This window comes from Marmota flaviventris, chromosome 6, assembly GCF_047511675.1.
Source record: "Marmota flaviventris isolate mMarFla1 chromosome 6, mMarFla1.hap1, whole genome shotgun sequence".
In the NCBI taxonomy this organism is placed as follows: domain Eukaryota; kingdom Metazoa; phylum Chordata; class Mammalia; order Rodentia; family Sciuridae; genus Marmota; species Marmota flaviventris.
Window position 1 is genome coordinate 35,460,335 of NC_092503.1, and position 27,176 is coordinate 35,487,510.

At 34.0% G+C, this 27,176-nt stretch overlaps 1 protein-coding gene across 5 annotated transcripts in view; it reads left to right on the plus strand.

Moving 5' to 3' along the window:
* Ptprk (protein tyrosine phosphatase receptor type K) overlaps window positions 1-27,176 on the plus strand; it is a 542,901-nt gene that overhangs the window by 125,241 nt on the left and 390,484 nt on the right. The window lies entirely within an intron of this gene.

The following is a 27,176-nucleotide window of genomic DNA, read 5'->3' on the forward strand; positions in this document are numbered from 1 at the left end:
TTTTTGGCCTGAATTTTCTCTGTGATATATTTAGACTGAATTTTTCATGTAAAATTAAAGAGGGTGGGCTGGAATGCACACATTTTGACTGTTTATCATCAGAGAATAATCAGAAAGACGTTGATTTATGGAAATGTTACCATTGTTAATTACCATTGATGGTGGATAATGAAGAGCTGAAGAGATATTGCTCAGATGACCTTGTTGGCTCACCTTTGATGCACAACCTAATTGGTGGTTACAATAAAATATGATATGCACAGAAAATGAAAGTGTTTGAAATTCAGCCAGATTGACCAATTAATAGGACATTAAGTAATTTATCACTCAAAGGAGGGAAAAAAGGTCATGGCACTTTATTTTTTCCCGAGTATAACCGTGTTTAGTTCTGAAGAGAGTTGAGAGAAAACACCATATTTATTTTCTTTATAGAAAATGCTGTTTTATTCATTTTCCTTATGATATTTCTTCAAAGTGCTGAATGAACATTATCTGCCATAAACTGGCGCAAAGGAGACATTTAGACTTTTCCTATTAAAGTTTTATGAATGATCCTTTTATTTTCCAATGTATAGACAGGTAGGCTTCCTTCTTTTGTCTACTTAAAAGTCACACACAAGCACTCAAACAAACCAAAATCCCAAGCTTCAGTAACCACTATAGCAGGAAGGTTGGCTCTCTGACATGAACTTGTTATTGAGCTCTATGCAGTACTTGGACAATGCTAATCCATTTCTGTTAATTGACTTTTTGGACTAGATGCCAAGAGGGGAAGAAGAAATGTAGGGTGAATAAATAATTTAGAATGATACAAGAAGGAGTATGTGTTGAAGAGTAGAGAAAGGAGGAAAATAATGTCTCCACATGGAAAGATACCATACTATCAAAAATTGCTTATAACACTCTGCAGCAGTTGCCACATATTACTTTTGTTAGATGACAATGATGGCTAACAGGCCTGCTAAATATATTTAATAACAGCATGCCAAAGAATGAGCACTTTGTGAAAGAGTCTTAACACCTAAAAATGACTTGAAAATCTGAGCACCTATTCAACTTAGTCATCAAGGAAATGCAAATTAAAGTCATAATGAGAAACTGCTGCAAATGTGATTTCAGGTGTTGGTGAGAATGTAGAGCAAGCAAAACCCACATAGACTGTGATTGGATGTAAATCCTTACAACTACTTTGTACAGCCTGCTGACCTGCTAATTCATTTTTGGGTATAAGCCCAGCAGAATTGAGTGCTCATATTCCCCAAAAGACACATGTAGGAATATTTACAGCAACAGCATTCATAATGGACACAAGCTGAAAACAACTTGAACAGCAGTGCAATAGACAAATAAATGATGGGATATTCATATGGTGGAATCTTACTCCACAATGAACATAGACTATTGTTATACACAACGATGTGAATGAATGTCACAGCTATAGGCTCGTGGGAATAATACCAGACACAAGAGTATGTGTTATGTTTACATAAATTTCAAAATGAGGTAAAAGTAACTGTTGAGTTGGAAATCACGGTGTTATTACCTATGGGAGGGCCTAGGGAGATGGTCTGAAGGTGAGTTGTGTAGTATTCTGTATGTATCTTATAAGTTAATAAAAGGTAACAAAATCAGTGCTCACAAATATACTACTGGAAAACTAAACTAATTAAAATTTTATAGATTAGAATAAAAGATGCATAACATGAGACCTCAAATGGGATCAAATTCTTCTTTTCCCACCATCCTGGATCCCTCTAATCCCTCTATTCCTCTAGACACACACATTCTCTCTCTCTCTCTCTCTCTCTCTCTCTCTCTCTCTTCTCTCTTCTCTCGCTTTCTGTTCTTTGACATTTTCTGGCCTTTTAATGTTCCCTTACCTCTGCTTAGATATTTCTTTGTCCACTTATCCATTGACCAAACTCTTTCCTATTGTTGCTATGTCTACACAAGTTCCCACTGCTTTGGGAAGATTTTCCTGACTGGCTTAGAACTCTTAATTTTATTTTATTCTTATAACCACATATATACTTGGCTGTACTATACTTTGTATATAATTAAATTGCTGATGTTATATTATCAGTTTTATATTTTTTTACTAGACTATAATGTCCTCATGAGTATAGATCTCATTTCAAAAATTTTAATTTTTCCAATACACTATTTTGCTTAGAAAAAAATGTCAACTCTTTTAATATCAGATTTAAAATATTTTGGTCCTTGTTTGAATAGTAAAGCTGGTTTTCTCTGGATTAAAAAATTAATTGAATAAAATCCCCCTTTTCTCAAATATGATATTGAGTTCACATTTGAATGCAATTAGAAGAACTTCACATAATTATTAATATTAGGCTTATTTCCTTTATAAATGGTATCACCTGTTTATTTTAGATATATTTAAATGTTACTAATACTACCCAGAAAAGGTTTTTTTTTTTTTTTTTCATTTCTCTCTTCTCTCTGTGCTTTCTTGTCAAATTCATCCAATGTTTACTCATCAAAAATTGGATATATAAATATATAACATTAACCTACAAAGAATGAGATGTTGTATGAAAACCATCAATTGTTCTTTGATCTCAAATACATCTGGGTCCGTGATCTGGTTCATCAAGTATTTTATGTTTATGACATCATAAAACAAATTCATCTGACCATTTTACTATATGTTCTGTTCGTGATCAGAGTGTAGGAACTGTGATTGTAATTCATCTTTCATTGTAATTATAACTGCTTTTCCTTCTTAACACGTTTTTGTAAAATGACTAATTGAATTTTAGTTTGGAGTCTCTAGAGTACTCGTTTGACAGTATTTAAAATTATGACTACATTATATTCCACCTTCAATCTGGTACTTTTACTGATAATAATGTAAATCACTGTACAGAGTTCCTAATTTAAATTACACACATTTTATATATTGTAAAATATAAAAGCCCTCGGTCATTAAATCAACCTAAAAATTGAAGTAAGAAACCATCCTGTCTTATAAAACTTAGCCCGGTGTGATTCAATAGTTTAAGACCCTCCTGGATTTCAAGTCTGTCTCTGTGTCAAGTCCCCAAACTAAAATGTAGAACACAAAATTAGATGACACAAACAAAGAAGCAAAAGAAACAATACTGTTAAGAAAGTGCCTTTTTATTAGTTTGTTACATGTAAAACTGAGTATCTTTATTTCTCTTAGATTTTAAGCATAAATTATTAGCCAGATTGTTAAAATGGGACCTGCCTTCTTCAAATATTTATTTGGTGAGATTCAGTTGCTTGTGTATTTAAGAGGGAGTGTGGTTAGGTCACATGATTTTGTACTTGGCTTTTTCTGATAGTGGTGAAAAGTAAATAAAACATTCATGTCCACAATTTAATACAGATGATAACATTTATAGGTAACACAGTTTTAAGTAAGTTTTCTATTTGATACTAGTCTCGGTATTGTAGTGGACAATTCTAATTTATATTTACATAATATTATATATATATATTGTGCTATACATTTTAATACCTCTGAGAAGAAATTTCAAATAAGTTTTTGACCTCTCATTTCTAATCTATAGTCTTTCTGGGAATAGTAATTGCTTATTAAAATTAGTAGATCGCTTTACTTAATATTTTCCTCACCCTATTATACACAATTGATAATGATGCATGTATTTTTTGAGAATCATATCTGCCATAAATCTCACACAGTTGAATTGACAGAATCATCTGGCAGTATATCTGCCAGAAACAAGGCATGGCAGAGAGTAAAAGGGCAAAATTATGTGCATGTAGTGTTGGTAGTGAGATGCTGAGTTTCCCACATTATGGCTGCTTTTATGTTTGAGGATAGAGACATTGGGTCAAAATGTCTCTTTTGTCATCTAATTAACATTGTCTGTTAATACAAGTAAAACTATATGTGTGAATACATGTAGTAGTATTCCTGAGGGGAACTGAGAAATGGATTGGCCCTAGGGAGAAGAAAGGAAGGGAAACAGGAAGGAGAGGGAAGAAAGGCAAGAGAAGGCTTAACCTCAGTTCATGAACACAGCAGGGTGGACCTCAAAATGCTGGGTGCGGGGGAGTTCGAATCTTAGGAGTCTCAAACCACAGAAGTTTAAATCTGAAAGGATATGCTTCATTCAGCAGTTTTCACATTTCTTTTAAACAATAGAATTCTTTAGGAAAAAAAAAAAATTCTTATTACTCAAATCTGTAAAACCAGTAACAAGGAACTAATGGTCCCATGGCCTACTTCTTTGTAACTTCCAGGACCCTGACTCTTAAATACTTCCTCTCTACCACTCCTCCTCCATCAAGGTGGCTTTTGTGAAGAAATCTTGGAGATATATGACTTTAAGGGACAGTCTGAATACAGTGATTTTGCAAACTCAAGCCCTTTCAGATAGGCATCTCTGAGAGGAGAGTTCATTGCTATTAGTTACCACTTACTGGTAGATTATTGAGTTTTGTTACAGTAGGGACATGATCTATATATTTTAATCCTCCAAAGAACCCTACAGAATAAGTGACATTTTAGAGAAAAGTGGAGTGAATAACTTGCATAATGCTACTCAAGGACAGAATTTGAACTTTGGTCTGTCTCATATCAGTGCCACAGTAACTTCTTACTTTATCACTGCAGTTTAGCTGACAAATTCCTTTACTTGGTTTGGACAGTTAAATCCACTATATAATGAGCCATTTAAATTATTTAATCAAGAATGTTTTTCCACCACTTCATATAAGATGCTATTTTTTCTAGAATTTTAAAGCTTTATATATGAAATAGAATCTAAGATTCGCTGCTGTTGGAATTGCTGCTGGGTTTCAGGGTTTTCTCAGTATATACTGTTCTCCTGGGGAGATGTTCTGCCCTCTCTTTGATTTACCTGTATGTTATTTTTAGTCATTTGATGAACACTTGCTGCATGTCTGTCTAAGCAAACCTGTAGAAACACATATATTATCTACTTTCTCATTAGAGCTTGTATGGTAGAAGAAAAAAAATCATGGACTAAAGGAATCAGACTAAAGTCTAGGGTTTGAAATAATTTTAAGACTTTGTTTGCAGTGGGGTATTTTAGGACAAGAATTATGGGCTTATTTCAATGTGCTATTCCAAAACATGTTATCATGTGTCTGTTGATGTTTTTGCCCTGAGCACAGAGAAGATAGTTTACTACATTTGAGTTGCTTATTAAAAATGGTGAGAGTTGGAGGAAGGGCAGGGTGAGAGAGTGAAAGGCTATAATGGACTACTTGAAGGGTGAGCCACTAAATGAAGGCTGGTTTTTAATGTAAGGACTATTACCCTTACGGACATAAATGCAGCATGAAGAATGTCTAAATTACAGAGAACAGAAATGGCATGCTGAGACAGGAATTTTCTTCTGATATTTCAGGTACATAATGTATCTAAGTTAGATATGTTCCAATATATCTCAGGGGGGAAAATAGCCAAGTATTAAAAAAAAATAGAGAAAATATATTTGTGTCAGTGCTACAGAACTTCCAAACTCCTAAATGAATTAGAGATAAGAATACAAAGTCTATACAGTCACCTTTAACATATACCATAAAATCAATACATAGTTCAAAAAAGCAAAATGACTTTCCTTGGGAGGAGAGTGACTGAAAGCACAGTTATGACCTTATATTTTGCCTTTCCAAAAATAAACTTGCCTCATGATGGCTACAACCTATCTCTGTTTAAAAGCTTATTATTTTTCAAACACAAGAATGCCAAGGAAATAAGTATATCAAAAAGCAGCACAAGGAAATAATTAAATCTGGGTCACTTAAAATATAGACAATATTAATGATCTCATATTGTTACTGTTGTGAAAAATATATAGCTATGCTATATATTTTTTTAATTTATAGTAGGTTATTATTACATGTATAAAACATTTTAAAATTTCAGAACACTGTTGGTTTTCCAACCTAATTTCCGTTGAGAGTGCTGTAGCACTGTTGTCAAGGCCTGATTTCCTCTCCTGCGCCCAGAGAGAAAAAATATTCACTAATAAATATTTCTCAGCAAAAAGTACACATTTTATATATTTAGAGCACATAATAACATAAAAAGGCCCACAACATTATGAAATCTTTACATACCAACATAGATAGGTGTAGGTGCTGAATTATTTGCTGAAGGCTTCTGAGTGTAAAATAGGACAGTTTCACAAACTTCATTAAGTGGTTATGTACTTCAGTACAACCTTCTTTCCCCTGGTTCTTTAATATGTGCGCGCGTGTGTGTGTGTGTGCGTGTGTGTTTTAAAAATCCTTTTGTTGTTGTTTGTTGAATCTAAGGCCTCACATATTCTGTTACTGTTTTCCCTGAAGGTTCCCAGGACAGTTAGAGTATTAACATATTGCGAGGTTCTTTCTATAAACTATTTTCTTAGATACACCTTTTATATTAATTAAATGTTTCTGGATAAAATCAATATGTTATAATGTTCTTCCTATGTAACCTTTACAATGGTGTTCAGCTGTTTATAAAATACGGAGCATAACCAAGGAGCTTAATTATTTTAGTGGTTCTGGTCTGAATAAAATAAGGAAATTTATCTTTATGGTTGTCAAAAGCCCTAAAAGAAATCCCAAAGACAATTTAAAAGAAAGATTGGAAATTTTTATTTTACTGAATTTAGTAGCACATCATGCAAAGAAGGTCCAAAACAATCACTGTAGAAGATTGGTCACTTGACTAGAATTCTGGCCTGAGTGCTGGAGAATAAGGAATAATATCAATATTCTTACATTAGGAAAGCTAATACTTATGATAATTATATTAATATAGTAATGAATATTTTAAAAAGTTGCAGAAGGTAACAAATTTAGAAAGAAACTTGGCTCCTTCAGAAGTAATGAGTAGTATATGTCATCAATACTATAATAAAATCAATTTAGTACAGAAATAATTATTTTGGAGAGATGCAGAGTACCTTCTCAGATTAAACAGAAGATTAAGAATAATTTTTAAGGGGTAGGGATATAGCTCAGTTGGTAGAGTGCTTGCCTTGCATGCACAAGGCCCTGGGTTCAATCCTTAGAACCCCCCCCCCCAAAAAAAAAAAAAAAAAGAATAATTTTTATTATTCTGATGTGGTGGTACAGCTACAGTGAAGGCTGAGGCAGGAGGATCAATTGAACCCAGGAGTTCCATGAGAAACAGAAACAAATTTTACAACCTCTTGTTCAAAAGAGAATACAAATGCAATCCTAAGTCCAGTATGACATTACTATAGTATTTGGCAGTTGAAAGCTTAAAAAAAAAAAAAAAAAAAGATAAGCCTATAAAGCTAAGCCAACTTTGCCAAAAAGCTTTTATACACAGTTCATTGCTTTTTCAGAACTCCTCATTTGCAGGTATTTGTTCCAAGGCAAATATTTTTTTTTTTTCAAATTTCCTCAATATTGAAGTTTTGTCATTAATCTCTTTCATATTCTGAAACAACCAAACACATTTTTTAAAAAGATAAAATTACTGTATTTTCCCCTGGCAATTAATGTATTATCATTTAGTTTAAAGGAATCCCCCCTTACAGTCAAAAGTCTGTTTCTGAAAATCTGATGTTCAGTGCGAGTGTTATAACAGAAGTCAACTTTCTATCATCATTACCACCATTATTATTTTTGTGGTGATGGGGATTAAACCCAGAGCCTTTCTCATGCTAGGCATGCAATCTACCACTCAACTACACCCCTAGCCCCAATTTTCTATTAAGTGGGAAAAATTGTAATGTGTTAGATTTCTAACCAAAATGCCTGACTGGAATAGACTTCCTTCTTGTTTATTTTATTTTATTTTTTAAATTTATTTGTTCTTTCTAGATTCACATAACAGTAGAGTGTATTTTTATATATTTTACATACATTGAATAACTTGTTCGAATTAGGATCCCATTATTGTAGTTGTACATGATATGGAGGTACATTGGTCATGCATTCATATATAAGGACAGAAAAATTATGTCTGATTCATTATATTGTCTTTCCTATTCTCATCCCTTCTCCCTTCCCTTTATTTCTATTTATCTAGTCCAATCAACTTCTAATCTTTCCTGCCCTTGTTGTAGATTAGCATCCACATATCAGCGAGAACATATTTTGCCTTTGGGATTGGCTCCTTTCACTTAGCATGATAATCTCTAGTTCCATCCATTTACCAGCAAAAGCCATAGTTTCATTTGTCCTTATGCCTGAGAAATATTCTATTGTGTATATGTACCACATTTTCTTTATTCATTTATCTGTTGTAGAGCACATAGGTTTCTTCCATAGCTTGGCTATTGTGAATTGAATGGTATATTGAATGGCTGTGTCTCTGTAGTGAGCTGATTTTAATTCCTTTGAGTATAAGCCGAGGAATGGGGTAACTGGGTTCAATGGTTGTTCCATTCCAAATTTTCTAAGGAATTCTCATACTGCTTTGGAATAGATTTTCAAAGTAGATGGTATAATGCATAAAATATTTTTCCTAATCAGCAACCAAACAATTATTATGATTTTATTGCAAGATTGCTCTGCAATCTTCATGCGCTATACATATCCTGTTTCTCGATTTTTGGAAGTTTGGATCTTTGCAGCAGTATTATTTGAAGATGATATTTTCTAAGTTACATAGTTTAACTTGGATATTAAGGATATTATTGGGATAGTAAAACCTTCCTTGCTTAATATGATAGGCATTTATATTTTTTGTCCAAATTTTTTAATTGGTGCCTTATGCTTATACATAATGCTGGGATGTGTTTTTACATATACAATATAACAGTATAATTTGGACAATACCCCTCCTCAGCACTTTCCTCCTCCCTCCTCTCCTCCCACCCCCTGGTCCCTTTCCTCTATTCTAGTGATCTCTCTTGTTTTTCACAAGATGTCCCTTCCACCTTTCTTTCCCTTTTTTCCTCCCTAGCTTCCACAAATGAAAAAAAAAAAAAAAAAAAAATGACCCTTGACTTTCTTAGATTAGCCTAGTCCACTTAGCAAGATGTTTTCCAATTCCATCTAATTTCCTAAAAAGTCATAATTTCATTTTTCTTTAGGACTGAATAAAACTACCGTGTGTATATACATCTTATCTATTCATCTGTTGGTGGACACCTAGGCTGGTTCCATAGTTTGGCTATTGTAATTTGTGCTGCTATGAACATGGGTGTACATGTATCCCTGAAGTAATGATGACTTTAATTCTTCAGGCTAAATATCAAGGAGTAGTATAGCTGGGCCATATAGTGCTCCCCTGCCCAGCCTTTTGGGGAACCTCCATACAATAGTGGTTGTACTAATTTACAGTTGTACCAATAATGTAAGAGTGTTCATTTTTCTCTACATTCTCTTCAACACATTACTGTTTGGATTCTTTTTTTATATTTTTATTTTATTTATTTATTATTTTTATGTGGTGCTGCAGATGAATCCCTGTGCCTCACACATGCTAGGTAAACACTCTACCACTGCTACTCCAGCCTACTGTTTGTGTTCTTAATGATTGCCTTTCTGACTTTTGTGAGACGATATCTCAGTGTAGTTTTGATTTGCATTTTGCTACATGCTAATGATGTTGAACATTTTTCCCTTTTATTTTTTTGCCATTCATATTACTCCTTTTGAGAAGCATCTATTTAATGCATTTGTCCATTTATCAAGGTTATGTTTCCTTTTTTTTTTTTGGTGTTCAATTTTTTGAGTTCTTTATATATTGTAGATATTAATCCTCTGTCAGAAGAGTAGTTATCAAAGATTTGCTTCAATTCTATAAATTCTCTATTTACCTTCTTGTTTCCTGTGATGTGTAAAAAGCTTTTTAATTTGATGCCATCTCATTTATTAACCCTTGGCATTAATTCCTGAACTTTAGGGTTCCTAGTGTGACAGTCTTTGCTTTACTGTGCTCTGATTATGATAATTTTTGTTGGATTAGTCAGAGAGATTCATTTCCAGGGAAACTAAGTAACAGACTCTCCTTAACTTCTTTGAGGTAATTATTTATTCTGTTTTCTTCTACTCAAAATTGAAATCAAATTAAAATTAATGAAGATAAGTCACTGGGAAGAGCTGACTGGTGTTGTTATATGTCACAATCCTTATCTCAAAGTTCAAATTTCTCCCTAGTCATAATGTTTACCAAAAGCTATTTTGAAAACTAGAACTGCTTTCATAATACTATCTTAGTGTACAGGCTCAGTAATTTTTTTATTGGCCCAGTGGCAGTGGTCCAAAAATTTTTGGAATTTTTAATGCTCCACATTTATGTGTAGCAAATGAAACCTACAGTTACCAAGAAATCATTAGAGTGGAAAGAATAAAGAGAAATTAGTGGCTAGCCAAAACCAGATATAAGTTGTTTATTATTATTTTTTTAAGTTGTAGTTGGACATAGTACCTTTATTTTATTTATTTGTTTTTATGTGGTGCTGAGGCTCAATTGCAGCACCTCACATGTGCTAGGCTGTGGGGACAAAGTGCATGGAGTACTGCATATATGGCAAATGTTAAGGGCATCTGAGTGGCAAACCACTCCCCCGTGCTAGGCGTGTGAGTGGCAAACCACTTACCTGCAGGCACAGGCCTGGGTGAGAGGCCACATGTTATAGTCCCTGTGCTTGCTCCATGGCCTGCTCCTCAATTGGTTGCTGTAAGGACAGTTGGCCAGAAATTGTATTGGTGGCTGCCTGTAATCTGCTTAGCTACTGCCTGATTATATTTACATGGTAACTGTGCAATAAAATCAGACCTGCTTCCTGCTTGGTCTCCAGAGGTCTTGATTAGCGACTCTGCAGCCACACTCTCCTCTACCCTGTTCCATGGACCTCCTTGCTGGATGAGAAAGAGCCCATACACTAGGCAAGTGCTCTATTGCTGAGCCACAACTCCAGCCCCAAGTTATAAGGTTTTAAATTTTCTTTCATGCTGCTCTTAAATATTTACTATCCAATTTTTAAATGTTTTTACACTGAATCTATACATTTGAAAGAGTCATACCATTTATTTATGCTCAATTTCATTTGTCTTGATATATAAAATCTCCAACCTCATAGTATCCTATAGAATATATTTGTGGTAATACCAGAATAATAATCCTTAACATCATCAAAATAAAATTCTGTTTAATCTAAGAGACTTTAGAGATTACTGCTGTTCTGGCTTTTTATTTTATTAAAAAGAGAATATTATTGAAATAGGTTAAACTGATGCAGGAAATAGAGCAACCTGAATTTTAAGTTCAGGTTCTAATTGCTTCTGGTTTAGTCATGACATTTAACCTTCCCGAGTTTTCACTTTTCCTTCAATAAAGGAAAGAACAAAATTCTTGCAATTTTGTAACAATGCAAGAAAACACATATATGTGAAACATTTGCTATTATCCAGCATGTAGTTGTTGCTTAATAAATATTTGCCATTTTTCCTTTGACCCAAGGTGACATGGCTGTTTAGTAATCTCATTAATCTGTAAAAAATTGATTTGCATTCCTCTCACTTACTCATTTTAGCAAGGAATAAATTGCATTTCCCCATTATAATTTTTCAGTAGCTCATTAGGAATTATTTTATATCCAATTCAGAAAATTACTTTCCCTACGTAATTGTTCACCACATACAGGTGCTTTGCACTATGATATATAATGATATCTGAAAATGATTTTCATGAAACAGTATTATAGGTCAACTTTAACTTTCAAATATTATTCTTAACTAAGATACAACATTTGAGGTGTGAAAATCATTTTGGAAAAGGTTTATTATTTATCCACTCTTTAAGACAGTTATTATGTAGCTTTACTATTAGGATTACCAAATTGCTTTGTGACCACTCTTATATAGACATTATTTTCTTGAAGAAATACATAGTTTTACTTAATATTGAGAGTATCTGCAGGCCATAATGTCATAAAGGTAGAGAGAAAGTAAATAACAACTTTAAAACAATGAGAAACTGGAAAATATTGCTAAAAATGTCTTGTCCTGCAAAAGTTGAGTGCATGTTACTATACAAATGCCCTCAATCAAAAATCTGTAAATCTCTAGATTTGAAAGATCAAGTCTGCATCTGACAGGTCTCTCTTATTATTATTATTATTATATTTAAAATCTGGATGTTCTATCAAGGAAATAGATTTTAGTGTTTAAAGTAGAATTTGTTACAACTACTTATTTGGTTATTATGTATTTGAATAATAATAATTATTTTTTTAACCATGTATCAGCTACTAGGGCTACCTGCAGAGTATTGTGAGTTCTTGTTGTAATGAGAAAGTGTATTGTTTTGGCTATCATATCTATGCTTTGGCTATCTCTTTCAATGAAAAAAAAATAGTATAAGTTTAATTTACTCAGCTCTTTGTACAGTTGTCTACACAGTGTAATAACTAATGAATTATAAGTTAATTTGAATATCAAATGGAGATTTTTTATTTTTATATTTTATTTGTTTTTTTTTTTTTTTTTTATTTTGGTGCTGGGGATTGAACACAGGGGCACTGAGTCACATCCCCAGCTCTTTTTATTTTTTGTTTTGAGACAGGGTCTCACTAAGTTGCTTAGAGCTTCAGTAAGTTTCTGGGTCTGGCTTTGAATTTGCAATTCTGCCTCAGCCTTCCAAATAGATTTTTTAAGCCTAGGGATCTATGTTGTTTTGGAAGGTTTATGAATTGTTTAAGCATATTGTATATGTATATGTTTGTATATGTCTATGTGTAGGTTTGTGATTTAAAAAAAAAACACTGAATATTAGAAAAGTTGCACAAAATAGCAACAGTAAAAAATACTGTTTTACTGTATTTTTACTACAACATAGTAAAAAAATGGAGAGTTCCCTAAGACACAGCTCATGTGGAAAATAAACTCCCATTTTGCTCATCTTTTGTGTACTATGTTATATAGACTCAATAAAAAATGATGTCTTCTACAAAGTCACTGCCCCTTTAATTTTAATTTCACTATTTCCAGGAAACCCATATCCAGAGTTTAAAGGACTTAAACTTTGATAATAAATCTTTTATTCTCAGAAGTTTATTTTGGGAAAATTTCCCTACTAAGAATAATGTTTGCAGGGTTCCCCCTCCCCCTACTAGATAAACCCACTTTTTGATGTTTTGCACTATTAGGATTGACACTCCACTTGCTGATCAGGAGTTGACAGATATTCTTCCTCTTCTTCTATATGAAGGTAAACTTAGAAAAATTATGTTTCTTCTTTTTTATGTTCTGAATTAGTGCATGATAGTTATACATAACAGTGGGGTTCATTTTGACATAGTCATACAGGCATGGAATATAATTTGCTACACTTCCATCTCCAATTCTTCCCCTCCCCCCTTCCTCCCCCTGTACTCCTTCCTCTACTCTCCTAGGTAAAGCTTACAGTAGATAAATTACTTTAAGCCTTATTGTCTTTCTCATCTACTGTAGCCCATTGTTGATTATTCTAGGTAAGTTTTAGGTAAAAACAAACAAGTAAGCACATAAACTTCATAAACAGCAAAATGTTAGCAAGCATTTAACAGCAGATTATGAACCAAGGAAACTGCTGTCTGACCTGAAGTGAATAACCAAAGCTTTTATCCACCAATGTAGCCAACTAGTGTTTGACAGAAACATATGACTAACACTTTCCAAGAGTCTGAGAACATCTACACTGTGTAAAGGATTTGATATTTTGGGGAATATCAATAGGTATTTCTTTTCTGCAGTACCTTACAAAGAAAAGGAAGCAATTGAGGCACTTTTACCAAAATGCTTCTTATTTTGGAAAGCTCTGGATCTAGATTCTAGCATTTATAGCAGATGACTTGAACAAATGCCCTCTCTTTCTTTAAAGGTAACATCAGGACATTAATATTTAGCCTTCCTTTCACAGAGGTAGTTGTAACAACCAGAATAATATGTGGTTGTGAACATACTTTGGAAACAGTGAAAGTAGGTTTTAATAACACTAAGAAGTTAAAGTGTACCCTGCTGAAAATGTACGTGGATTGGGCCTTAGATCTTTAATGATTCCCTTTCATTTTACTAGCGGATACTTCAAAGAATGGGAGTGAATTATATGGTTCATGATAGAGCATTACATAACACTTAGGTGATTCGTGTTTTATCCCATGACCTCAGGTAGCAATGAGAGAGATGAGGAAGAGAGAGAATAGGTAGAGAGAAACAGGAAGCAAGAACCAGGTAAACTGGAGTATGTAGGAATGAAGTGGCTGAAGTAGGGGTTACCAAGTTCCAAAAAGAACATAGAGATAATTTTTGATCAGACACTACACAGAGTTGTAGGAGAATATCAAGGAGTATATCAGCGAAATTTAAGGGTCAATGCAAATGGCCAAAAATTAGGTACTTTGATTTGGTTTTGCCTTCCTACTCTAGAATAGTGCTTTCCTATGATAGACATCTGATAATTAAAATTACCTCAAAGTTTAATTTCTAAGGTCATTTTACCCGTAACAAATAACTCATTACTTCATTTTATTATTTTCTGTCTTATTTGAACTTTGCTTACTGTAACAATTATACTGGTGTGGAGATAAAAGTGGAAGATAATTATGCATAGGTAAAAATAGTATGTTTAAAAAGAAAATGGATGAATCAAGAAAGTGACAAAATTATATTCTGTAAAATCTTTTCCAAAGTTATTTAATTAAACAGCATATTTACATGAAATTCATTGGACTTCCTTGGGGGGAGGTTTTATATATACATGAACAGTAATTATTTTGAGGTCTGATTTTTGGCAGTCATATTCTGAAAGACATTTTTCTCAACATTTCTTCTTTATATTTTCAAGGGAAAATTTTTCAGCTACTTTTCTTTTTATTTTAAAACTAGTACATATACAGTGTACAAAGATTAAAATGAACCAAAATTCATGAACATCATACATTAGTCTTATAACTAAGAGAACTACCAGAATTTGATGTTATTATTCTCCCTAAAATGAATCATTATTCGTGTGTTTGTAAAGGTTTTTTTGTGTGTACATTTCTGTATAGATATTATGTATATGTATGCTCATCTATGAAATGATGATGTTCTACCATATATGATTTTTTTTTTTTTTTTTTTTTTTTTTTTACTTCCATGATTAACACTGCAGCATATCTCCAGAGATTCAGTAGTTCCTACTACTCATCTTTGGCAAGTTGGTTCAACAGGAACAACCTGGTCTTGTCTAGAAGCAGAGACTACTTTGTTTCATTTAGCTTACTTTATTTTATTTCCTCTCTACTGCATCAATATAATGATTTGTCAACGTATACAGGTGAAAGCAATTTAAGGTTCATAGTTATTGAAATACAATTTTCTCTTTAAGATGTGTGGTAAACTTGTATTTCCAAAAAAAATCTGCAAACCTGGAGCCTAAGAAACAAACTACAGGAAAAGATGGTATCTGAAGCATAGTTCTTCCTATTGGAGCCATGCACAATGAAGAAACAAGGATCTTTTCAAAATTAAGAAAGAATAGTTTTAATGTGTTTAAAATACAACCTAATTTATATGCTTGTTACAATTCTGATGTTGATTAAAGTCTGTAGAGTGAATGAAAATTGCATGTAGTTCTCATTTTAGTTGACCTTCCATGTTAATTAGGACATTTTTTCCCATTTATTTTGGAGCTAAGTACATTTTCTTTGTCTAGTAAACTTTCATTCTGTTTTTCCCCCCTCTCTTTTTTTTTTCTTGCTTTAGTGAGGTTGATCATTTTTCTTTTCCTTTTTGCTTTCTTCAAGATTGTGAATAAAAAAAATTGAAATACTAGGATGAAGAGAACTTAGGCAGTTACATTACTTGTTATTTAACAGCTCATTCATTACTTTACACATTTAATAAATACTTGTTTGATTCTATAGGTGACATGCCCTCTCCTAGGCACTGAAAGTAAAACCCTGATGAAAACAGAAAAAAATTTTCTTGCTTTCAAACAGCTTATATCTTGAAGGAAAATTTAAAACAAACTTCCAACAGTATAAAAACAATATGCAGTATTTCTAAGTGCCATGAAGTAGGGGGAAAAAAGTACTAAAAAGTGGATGGAGTATCCATGAAAATATCTAGGGGAAAAGCATTCCAGCCAAAGCAGGAAGTCTTTGAAGGAGGGTATGCGGGACATTTTCTGGAGAGTAAAATGCCCCATTTGGCTTTATTGGAAATTGGGAGGCATTGTTTCAGGAGATAAAGTCAGGGTAGTAAGAGGGGACTGATTTTAGTAGATGCCCAGCAACAGGACTTTGCCAAGTTTTCTATGGAATGATGTGATTTTACTTTCATCTGGACAGAGCAACACTGACTATAGAATGTGGAAAATAGACATCAGGATGAAGCAAAGGTACAAGAGGGAGACCTGTTAGAAGCCTATTGTGATAATATACATCAGAGATGGTTTTAACTTAGGACCAAGATGTAATGAGAGATGATTATGAAATATGAGGGTCATTTGAATTTGGTAAGAGATTGAAATTGTGGTGCAAGAGTAAGAGTAGAGTCTTGGATGAATAAAAATTGTTTTTGTTAGCCAGAGCAGGTGGAAGGATGCAGTGTTCACAGACTGAGGTGAAGTTGAATGTGAGAGAAGCAGATGTTTGTGGAAGAACAGGAGTTGGATTTTAGAGATGTTAAGTTTGAAATTCAAGTCTGATATTCAGGTAAGAGGACCATGCATGTTTGAAAGTCTGTGTAGATAGCATTTGAAACCATGAGACTGTATGAGATCACGATGGTTGCTATAAATAGTACAACAGTTCCGAGGACTAAGTAATTACTTTGCCAATGTTTAGAGTTGAAGATGAAAAGAAATATACAAAGGAAGATAGAAGTGACCTGTGCCATCAAAGGAATATGTGCCATATTGGCGAATACATCAACAAATTGAGAATGATGCAGGTGAATTTAGAATAAAACAGAATTAACAATCTATATTCTTTTGGGTATGAATAAGGAAGGAAAATAATGTGTGAAATTAATATTAAAATGTATGCTAGAAAAGTCCTGGAAAATTGGAGGATAGGGACTACATCTTTCAGATGTTTTTTTCTTCTCTTTTATGTAGCAAGTAAGAAAAATGGACTATAATTGATTCCAACATAAGATAGTCACACATAGTCACAACACTTTTGTTGCTGAAAAGAATAGCAAAGAGACCAAGGGGTGATTGTAGGCCAGTGAAGATTTGTCTCAGAAGCAAAAGTCTGGAATGCATACTAACAGAAGAGTGAATAAGTAATGGAGAAGCTCATATTCCAGACCACTGTATGTGGATGCATATTGATCTTTAGTATTTTATAATGTTACCTGCTATTATTAGCATAATAGAAAGTGAGGACATTAGTTCTTGAAGGAAAAATAATTTCAAGTAACATTTAGGCAACGATGTGAGACAATTATGGAATACTGGTTCTCAAAGTTGGCTAAAATTTTGGAATAAGCAGGGATTCTTTATAATGAATGTTGTCACAGCCCCTAGAAATTTTTGTATAATTGTCTGAGTGGGGCTACAGCATAGATTTCCCAAGGTGATTCTAATGTATTACTCTGATAAACAACAAAGTAATGGAAGGAAAAACAGTGTGTGCACATGTTTTGTGTACCTCATTTCTAGCACTTTGTGTTACAGTACTTACCTTGTTTTTGTAGATGTATCAAATATGCATCAGTGTCTGATTGATGTGTATGTGCTGCACATCAAAATGTGATCCAGTACTGCTTTATAAGGAATAAAATCAACACCTAAACTTAGAAAAAGTTTTTGAATGTGTTTTAAAAGTCCTAAAAATTAACATAAACACTAGAAGTGAATCAAGTTGGTTGCCCAGCAGTTTTAGTACAAAATCTTTGGTAGGAGCTTAAAAGCACTATAATACTTTCAATAAAATAGTGACTAAAAATAGTAACTAAAATTATTATTGGAATGTTTCCAGTCTTAGGTCAATATTTCTGTCTTGAAATGATCTCTCTCATTATTTTCCAACATCAGTGGTATATGTTACATCCATATAATAATATACACACTAAACTCTTGGATATCATTGTCTTTTTTCTATTATTTTATTTTTTCATTTCACAATTCTACTCAAAATCTGGCAAAGAGTAGACACAAAAATTATGGACAGTGACTGTTTTACTCAGCTGTTTCATTGCTGTGACTAAAAGATCTGACCATTACAATTTTAGGGGAAGAAAAGTTTATCTATGGACTCAAGATTATTTGGAGGAGAAATTATTGGGTAATAATCTTAACCTAATCAGTGAATTAATCCCTGATTGGATTAACTGGGTGGTGGCTGGAGGTAGGTGGGGGTGTGACTGGAGGAAGTGGTTCAGTGGGGCCGTGGCTATGGGGTATATATTTTCTGTCTGGAGAGGAGTGTCTCTCTCTGCTTTCTATTCATCATGTGAGCTGCTTATCTCTGCCACACTCTTTCTCCATGTTGTCCTGCCTCACCCTGAGCCCTGAGGAATGGATCCAGCCTCTTATGGACTGATACTTCTGAAATTGTCAGCTCCCAAATACTTTTCCTCCTCTACAATTTCTCTGAGCGGGTCCTTTAGTCACAGGGGCAAAAATGATGACTAAAAAAGTGACCTATCAGAAATGTCTCTGTGATGTACCAAGAAGTTAAACATTTTCCTAAGGGCCAGGTAGGGGTCCAGTCTGTGTACCTGGAGTCAGTCATTCAGACTCATCAGACCATCATGTGTGAGCACTTAAATCACAGACTCTTTATTGTTATCTGTCCTCAATAATTTAAGGTAGGAGGTATCATTTACCCAAATACAGATAACCCTTATTTACCCATAGATATTTGGATTATTATTCAACTCTTTAAAAATTATTTTTTAAGGATTAAATGAACAATGTATATAATGTGCCTAAAATACCCCTTCCCCCCTTCCGAATTTGGTTTTATCTCAGATACATTTAATGTTAGGATTAACAAAAGCCTAATTTTTTGGCTTGATTCATTTGCTCTTATATGTGGATGAACATGGTTTTAACCAATATATCCAAAGCACTTTAAAAATCTTTCCTTTGGGATGGGGCTATAGCTCAGTGGCAGAGCTCTTGCCTAGCCTCAATGAGGCACTGGGTTCCAGCCTTAGCATCACATAAAAATAATCAAAATAAAGGCATGCTCTTCATCTACAATAACAACATAAATATCTTTCCTTTCTATAAATTCTCCCTCACCTTTACTTTCACTTATTTATTTTTATTTCCATTCTCTGGTATCCCTCTGCCATGCCTCAAAAGTTCTTTCCCTTGTTATGTGAAACTGCTAGCAGAGCTGTTCATAGAAAATGCTATCCAGGAATTTAAAAGTTATACAGTCCAAACTTGGACATGGAATAAAAAGACTTAAGCTTAAGGCCTGGGATGACCACTTAATTTACCCACAAGACAGTGAACTAGTTGGGACCCAGAGTAAAAGGAACAGAACTAGGGAACTAGGCCAATGTTCACGCCATGAACTTCTATTGCTCAGAGTTCCTTATCTCTGAGCAACCTTTCTTGAATTAGCATGTCATTGAACTCATAACTTAAACACAGAGCCAATTGAAAGCCGAGAAGCTAGGGGTAAAGCATAAAATCTAGAATGGCTTCTTCTTGTTTAGATTAATACATTTACTTGTTTTTCAGAGCGGAAAATGTTGGTGGTTAGTTGAGTGAGTTAGTGGTCTGAGTGCTCTTGGTATCTAATTTCAATTTGGCAAGTAGCTGCTTCACCTAGGAAAGGGTTAAGATTGAAATGTGCTGAAGGGTTGGAGAAGAAGGATGTGTCAGATAATAACGAATTTTGAAATGGTCTACCATGTAATGTAACTACCAATTCAGATCCGCAAGAGAAAGAACAACTTCAACTGTAGCCTTTAATTGTGGTAAAGTTTTTTGTTGTTGTTCTATAAAAAATATATAAAATGAACTTATCATAACAGGCTGCCAATTTGAAAAGGAATACTTTGCAATGACAGTGTTGTTTCATATGATCAATATTGAAGTAGCCATTTTTTTTTTTCCTTACTAACTCTCTAGTGCAGAGGAGTCCAAAAATCATTAAGCAGGTACAACTAATAAAAGGAACTGACAGGATAATAATTGTCAGGGGAAAGAAGAAGCAAAGACAAACAAGTGATCTTTGAGTTTTTGTTGATAGGGGTGGTGGGAGTGGAAGAGTGTGGGAATGTGAGGTACTGTATAATTCATGGAAAAATCCCAGTATTTCTGTTTATTCTGTTTCAATTCACTGAGTTGTCTGGTTATAATTGAGTTGTTCATATTGTTCTCTTGAAATGTTTTGAGGCAAATGAAATCTTCTAAGAATTCAATTATACTGAAACAATAGCCACAAGACATGGTGAAGTTATTGCCGAAGCTGACAAAGGGCAAAGAGGGGAAAGACGACTTGTATCTAGTATTGTTTGTGCTACTGCTTGAAGTGAATATTCAAAATTAGTTCTAAAGCCAACAGACTGCACTTTAAAGTGATTTTTTAAAAATTGTAAGTCGTAAGGTAATCTTTTTATCATTAAGTAATAAACTAAGAAAGATCTTTTTATTTTTATTTTTTTAGAGAGAGAGAGAGAGAGAGAGAGAGAGAGAGAGAGAGAGAGAGACTTTTTTTTTTAATATTTATTTTTCTTTTTTAGTTATTGGCGGACACAACATCTTTGTTTGTATGTGGTGCTGAGGATCGAACCCGGGCCGCACGCATGCCAGGCGAGCGCGCTACAGCTTGAGCCACATCCCCAGCCCAGAAAGATCTTTTTAATAAGATAAATTGGCTGCTTTTTTTTTCCTTTAAAAAATGATAGTAGCAAAGTTTTAAAAATGATGATTTGTTGGTGGGACTTTTATATAAATATTTGGAATGTTTCTGTAATAATTTTGAATTTAAAACATGAGTTTTATTGACTAGATATTTCTCATCAGAAAAATAATGCCCATTTAAGTAGATTTTAAAATTAAAAAATGCAAACTTGAAATGATTAGTTATCTTGTTGTTAATAGTGCAGTACTTCATGAATAATATTGCTATCAAAAATACTTTAAGACCCCTAAAGGCTTATAAAGGGAAAATATCTTGTTTAGGAAATGAAAAAAATCTGGAGCAATAGCTTGGGGAACCCTGAGTTCTATTCCCTATTTTACTGTTAATTCTGTAGCTGTGAGCAACTAATTTAACCTTCCAAAATCTTTTCCTCATTTGGGTAAGGAATGAATAATACTTTCTAGCTATATCAATAACAGGGATGCCCTGGTGGATGATGATGTTTATTTAGTACATGAGGCTCTGTGGGTGGGAAGGCAAGTACTACAACATGAACACAGCTGTTATCATTGAATGGCTTTTCTTTTAATGGTTATTTTAAAAATATTTATTCTAGGTTTGTTATGTGCAAGGGACCAACGACATGCCCTTTCTGGCAGATTGTAAGCCCCTGAAATTCAGCCTCCCCCTTGTTATTGGATCTTGTCCATCTGAGACTTTGTCTTAAATCTTCTACATGTTGAATAATTTACAAGTGCTTATTTAGGCTGTAAATATTTTTAATGGTTTCCAATTTGGTTTCTTCCTCCGTGGTGCTGTGAGCTTTGGAAAAAGGAACTTGAGTTCCACTTTTTTCTTATCTTTTGTCATCAGAAACAAGTATTCAGTTCTCTACTAAATTTCCTTACAAAGGTACCTTAGACTGTTTTTCAGAAATATGGCATTCATAAGTTCATGACATATAGCCACCATAGTTGTTTACTGAAATGTAAGTAAGATAAGGGATATTAAAAATTATTTCTTAAAAATCTTCTATTTTTTTTAATTTTACATTTTCATCATTTGTCCATCTTCTCAGAAAAAATATATTGAGTTTCTGTAAGTTTATTAAAAATTAGTCTGCTAAATTTAATTATTTGGTACAACTTTCTTTGAAATAGCCTTGTCTCTGTCAAGCATTTAGAGAAGAACAATGGTCACTTTTGATTTATAACATTTTATTTTACTTCATGCAGTAAAAGGCAAAATTTAATGCAGTTGTATATTATTAAGGCCTGATATATTTTGAATGTCTTAGAATATGTTTGCACTGTACCTTTCTCTGAGGTTTTACCTTGAATGCTCAGTCTTTGAACTTTATTTAAAAACAGAGAATTTTTTTTATTTTTTTCCTTCAGAGCTTTTAGAAGCTAAGCTGTACTTTGGAAAAAGTCTACTTTCTAAACTTACTTATTTCTGCAAACTTCATCTTTTTTTTTTCTCAGAACTGTAGAAGTAGGAAATAATTTAGTAAAACTTCTGTGAAAAGGCAGTGAGATAGTCTGGGGTGAAACTCAGTAGAGGTACTTTCAGGAAAACTTTTTTTTTTTTTTTTTTTTCCATTGGTGAAATGCCCACTATATCCTAAAAGTAGAAAGCTTGACCATGAAATGGTTGTAGGGTTGTAGGGTTTAAATTGCATGCAAAGTCAAGGCTCTTTAACCAAAATGAATTAAGTCAACTGTTCAGCTTAGCTCTTTGGTGATTTTTGTTCTTTTGAGAAAAAGTGAAGTCTTTCATTCTTAGGTATTCGCTGACTAATGGAGAGATTTTTCTAGTATCTAAATTTTAAAGATCATTATTGTGTTCTGTAATCTTGTAGTACATGAGAAACCCAGCTTTACTTTACAGATATGAAAACTTTGTCCGGACTTGTTAAGTGAGGACACAGAGCTACTTAAAGTTATAATCAAGGTCACTGATCCCTCAGCCTGGTTTTCTACCCTAAAGAGTGAAAGGAGAATGACTTCTGATTCAGATCCTCCTTCTTCTAGTTAATAGCAATTTTGGGTCAGTAGCACTTATTTTGTGTTTCATATGAATGTGAAGTAACCTGAAAAGAATGATAAAGATTCAATGAGGGAAATTTAGGATTACTCAGAGGAAGCTCCAGCTAGTCAGAGGAAGCAACCAATAAAGGCAGGAGGATCTTGCTCATTGGCCTTGTCACAGCTTGGCCTGTGTTTTGACTTTTTCCCTTAAAAAAAAAAAAAAAAAAAGAACAGTTAATTGTTATGGCACCTCTCCCTTTATTGGAATAGCTCTTACATTCTTGACTTTGTTTTTGTTTGTTCACACAGGTTTAAGTATGGATCATGGCCCTAACCCCTTCTTTTTGTTCCAGATCCTCCTTCAGTTTATTTTTTCTGCTCTCTTTAACCCTCTAATTTATTCTCTCCTCCAGTCTTTGCTTCCTGTTGTCCCTGCCTGCCCCCAAATGTTTTCTTTGTTCATGTCTATATTTCAATAAAATTGCTACCTGAAAAAATTCCTTAGACCTGTTGATTTAAACCGAGAGTTCAGCAATTTTGGAATAAGATGATGTTTGTCCATTTCACATTAATTTTGATGGTGGATGTGGGCAAGGTTACGAAGGCACGTTAGAGAGTCAGATCTCAAAAATTAGGTCATAGATTTCCTTTCTAATTGCTTATAAAATTCCATTAGGCTTCATTAATACAAGTCCTCTGAGCATGTAATAGTAATGCTGAATAGAAGCAGTTAACTGCCCAGTAGAGCATTGCTTTGTCTTTTTTTATAGCAGTTAATGGCTTCTACTTCAGCATTACTATTACATGCTCAGAGACTTGTATTTAATGGAGAGATCTAGTATTAATGAAGCCTAAGTTAGGAGTTTTGAAACAACTTAGAAGGAGAGATGCTTTCTATTACCATACTTAAAGCTATCTTTTATTTTATTTGGGTCTTTCTGTTAACTCAGATTCAACAATGAGCTGTGGTGATCCAACTGCTTAGAAGTTTTTAAAAATCAGCTGTGCAGGCCCTACCTGAGGCCACTTAAATTTCAATCTCTAGGAATAGGGCCAGCATATTGGAGTTCGAAAAAGTTCTCCAATATTTGTCAGGGTGGATAATGCTGGAAGCATGAGGAGAATCACTGAAATTGGCAAGAGTGGAATGTGAAGACCAAGTCATTAGGCCTATGTAAGGGTGTTTCCATGGGTAGTTTACATATCTCTTCAATTCCAGAATTCTATATTGATAATCTCTCTTTAAGTAAATGTCATCTCAGTGGATGGAATTAAAGTTGGAGAGATTAGGGAAGAATAGATAATTCAGCTTCATCGATGAACAATATTGGAAAACCAGCAGGAAGAATATAGTAAAACTGCATTTAATTTAGACATGCAACAACAGATATTTACTGAGGGTCTGCTATGTACCAGGCAAAGAATTTAGAAAAGGAAACAAACAGGAAAACATTCTTCCTTTGTGGAGTTTAATTTTTTTCTCTCTTTCTTTATACATTCATTTTTAATTCTAATTTGTTATATATCACAGCAGAATGCACTATAATTCATATTACACATATAAAGCAACATTTTTCATATCTCTGGTTGCATACAAAGTATATTCACACCATTTGTGTCTTCATACATGTACTTAGGGTAATGATGTCCATCTCATTCCACCATCTTTTTTACCCCTTCCCCTCCTCCCTTCTCCTCCCTTCTCTTTTTTCCTATCTAGAGTTCATCTAATCCTCCCATGCTCCCCCTCACAACCCCACTATGAATTAGCCTCCTTATATCAGAGAAAACATTCAGCATTTTTTTTTGGGGGGGGGGGCGGTTGGCTAACTTCACTTAGCATTATATTCTCCAACTCCATCCATTTACTTGCAAATGCCATGGTTTTATTCTCTTTGAATTCTGATTAATATTCCATTGCGTATATATACCACAGTTTCTTTATAAACTCATCTACTGAAGGGCATCTAGGTTGGTTCCACAGTTTAGCTACTGTGAATTGTGCTGCTATAAACACTGATGTGGCTGTGTCCCTGTAGTATGCTGTTTTTAAGTCCTTTGGGTATAGACTGAAGATTGGGATAGCTCGGTCAAATGGTGGTTCCATTCCAAGTTTTCCGAGGAATCTCCATACTGCTTTCCAGATTGGCTGCACAAATTTGCAATCCCACCAGCAATGTATGAGTGTGCCTTCTCTCCCACATCTTGCCAAAACTTACTGTTGTTTTCTTTTCTTAATAGCTGCCATTCTGAGTGGAGTAACATGAAATCTTAGAGTAGTTTTGATTTGCATTTCTCTAATTGCTAGAGATGTTGAAAATTTTTTTCATAAATTTGTTGATTGATTGTATATCATCTTCTGAGAGATGTCTGTTCAATTCCTTGGCCCATTTATTTATTGGGTATTTGTTTTTTTAGTGTTTAGCTTTTTGAGTTCTTTATAAACCCTAGAGATTAGTGCTGTATCTGATGTGGGAGTGATAAGAATTTGCTCTCAAGATGTAGGCTCTCTATTCACCTCACTGACTGTTTCTTTTGCCCAGAAGAAGCTTTTTAGTTTAAATTCATCCCATTTATTGATTCCTGGTTTTAATCTTGCTCTATAGGAGTCTTATTAAGGAAGTCAGGACCTAATCTGACATGTTGGAGATTGGGGCCAATTTTTTCTTCTATTAGATGCAGGGTCTCGGGTTTAATTTCTAGGTCCTTGATCCACTTTGAGTTGAGTTTTGTGCATGGTAAGAGATAGGTGTTTAATTTCATTTTGTTGCATATGGATTTCCAGTTTTCCCAGCAACATTTATCGAAGAGGCTGTCTTTTCTCTAATGCATGTTTTTGGCAACTTTGTTTAGTATAAGATAACTGTAATTATGTGGGTTAGTCTCTGTGTCCTCTATGGGTCTACCAGTATGTTTTGGTGGTAATTTTTTGTTACTATTGCTTTGTAGTATAGTTTAAGTTCTGGTATAGTGATGCCACCTGCTTCACTCTTCTTGCTTAGGATTGCTTTAGCTATTTTGGGTCTCTTATTCTTCCAGATGTATTTCATGACTGCATTTTTTATTTCTATGAAGAATTTCATTGAAAGTTTGAATGGAATTGCATTAAATCTGTATTGTGCTTTTGGTAGTATGGTCATTTTGACATTATTAATTCTGCGTTTACATTCTTGAGGAAGGTGCTGCAGAGAAATCAAGGTCCAACACAGTTAGCTCTCTATACAGAGCTGAAACTGTTGAGCATCTGATGAGAAGATCACTCAGTGTTACAAGTCTGCTTCTGTGATGTATCTTCTAGCACTGGAATCTTTCTATGCATCTGACAATTTAATACTGTGAGAGGTAGAAAAGAAGTGACAAAGTACACAGAATAGGGATCTGTGTTTGCCATCTGACATGCAAGCTTATTAAGTCTAAATGCATTTAAACTGTCACCATATTTGTAATTCACTCTTTTCTGTTTCATGAACCCATACAGGGATTTTAATGTATGATAATGTATGATACACATGGGTGCTTCTGTGTCCTCATTGTGTATTATTATTTCTATGAAGCTTAAAGACATTGTGGATACAAAGTCTCTGGGCTCTGATTTCTGTCTCATGTCTGTCTCCTATAGTTTATGTTATCTTCAACTTCTTATGCCTTTGTTTAGTCACCCATAAATTGGCTATTTGATATTCATTTTATAGGGATCTTGTGCATGTTAGAGATATGTAAAGCCCTTAGTCCATACTTAATACACACATGCTTAGTAAACAGAGGTGTTTGTGTTCTTTTTGAGTGACATTTTTTATTTAATATCTAAAATTGAGAAATATGTAAAGTATAAGAATTTGAGTGTTCCACAACAGAAGAGGTGTGAAATAATCTGCATTGTTTTTCATTCAGAGTATAAGAACTTTAATTAAATTGGTTGTATTAGTCAGAACTTTCTTGGATAGCTATCAGGTTTTCCCCTAAGTGATCCAAAGAAAAACTTTGCAGACTTTTCCAAAAGCATTACCTCACACTGACAATTTGTGCCTAAAGAGCTAGTTAGAGTGACATATTACTCCCAGAAGTATCTTAGGTCCATTTCAATTATTTGTTTGCCTTGGACTTCTCTGTATGGCCCTGATACTGACACATTTTTCATATGGCAAGGGTTCGTCCATCATTGTATTCTTTGAAAAGTCTTATCTATTTTCTACTCAAATAACTCCTTTTCTGAGACTAATCTGAACTAAGGGGAAATCTGGATCAGTTCTTACCCAATGTTTGCCAAGACATTAAGAGACCACTAAAACTCTATTTATTGTAGCTTGATAGTTGGGGTGGGGGAGTGACTGTCACATCTGTATCACTCTTATGTGTTACTTCTGAGAGTTAAGAACAGCCTAGCATC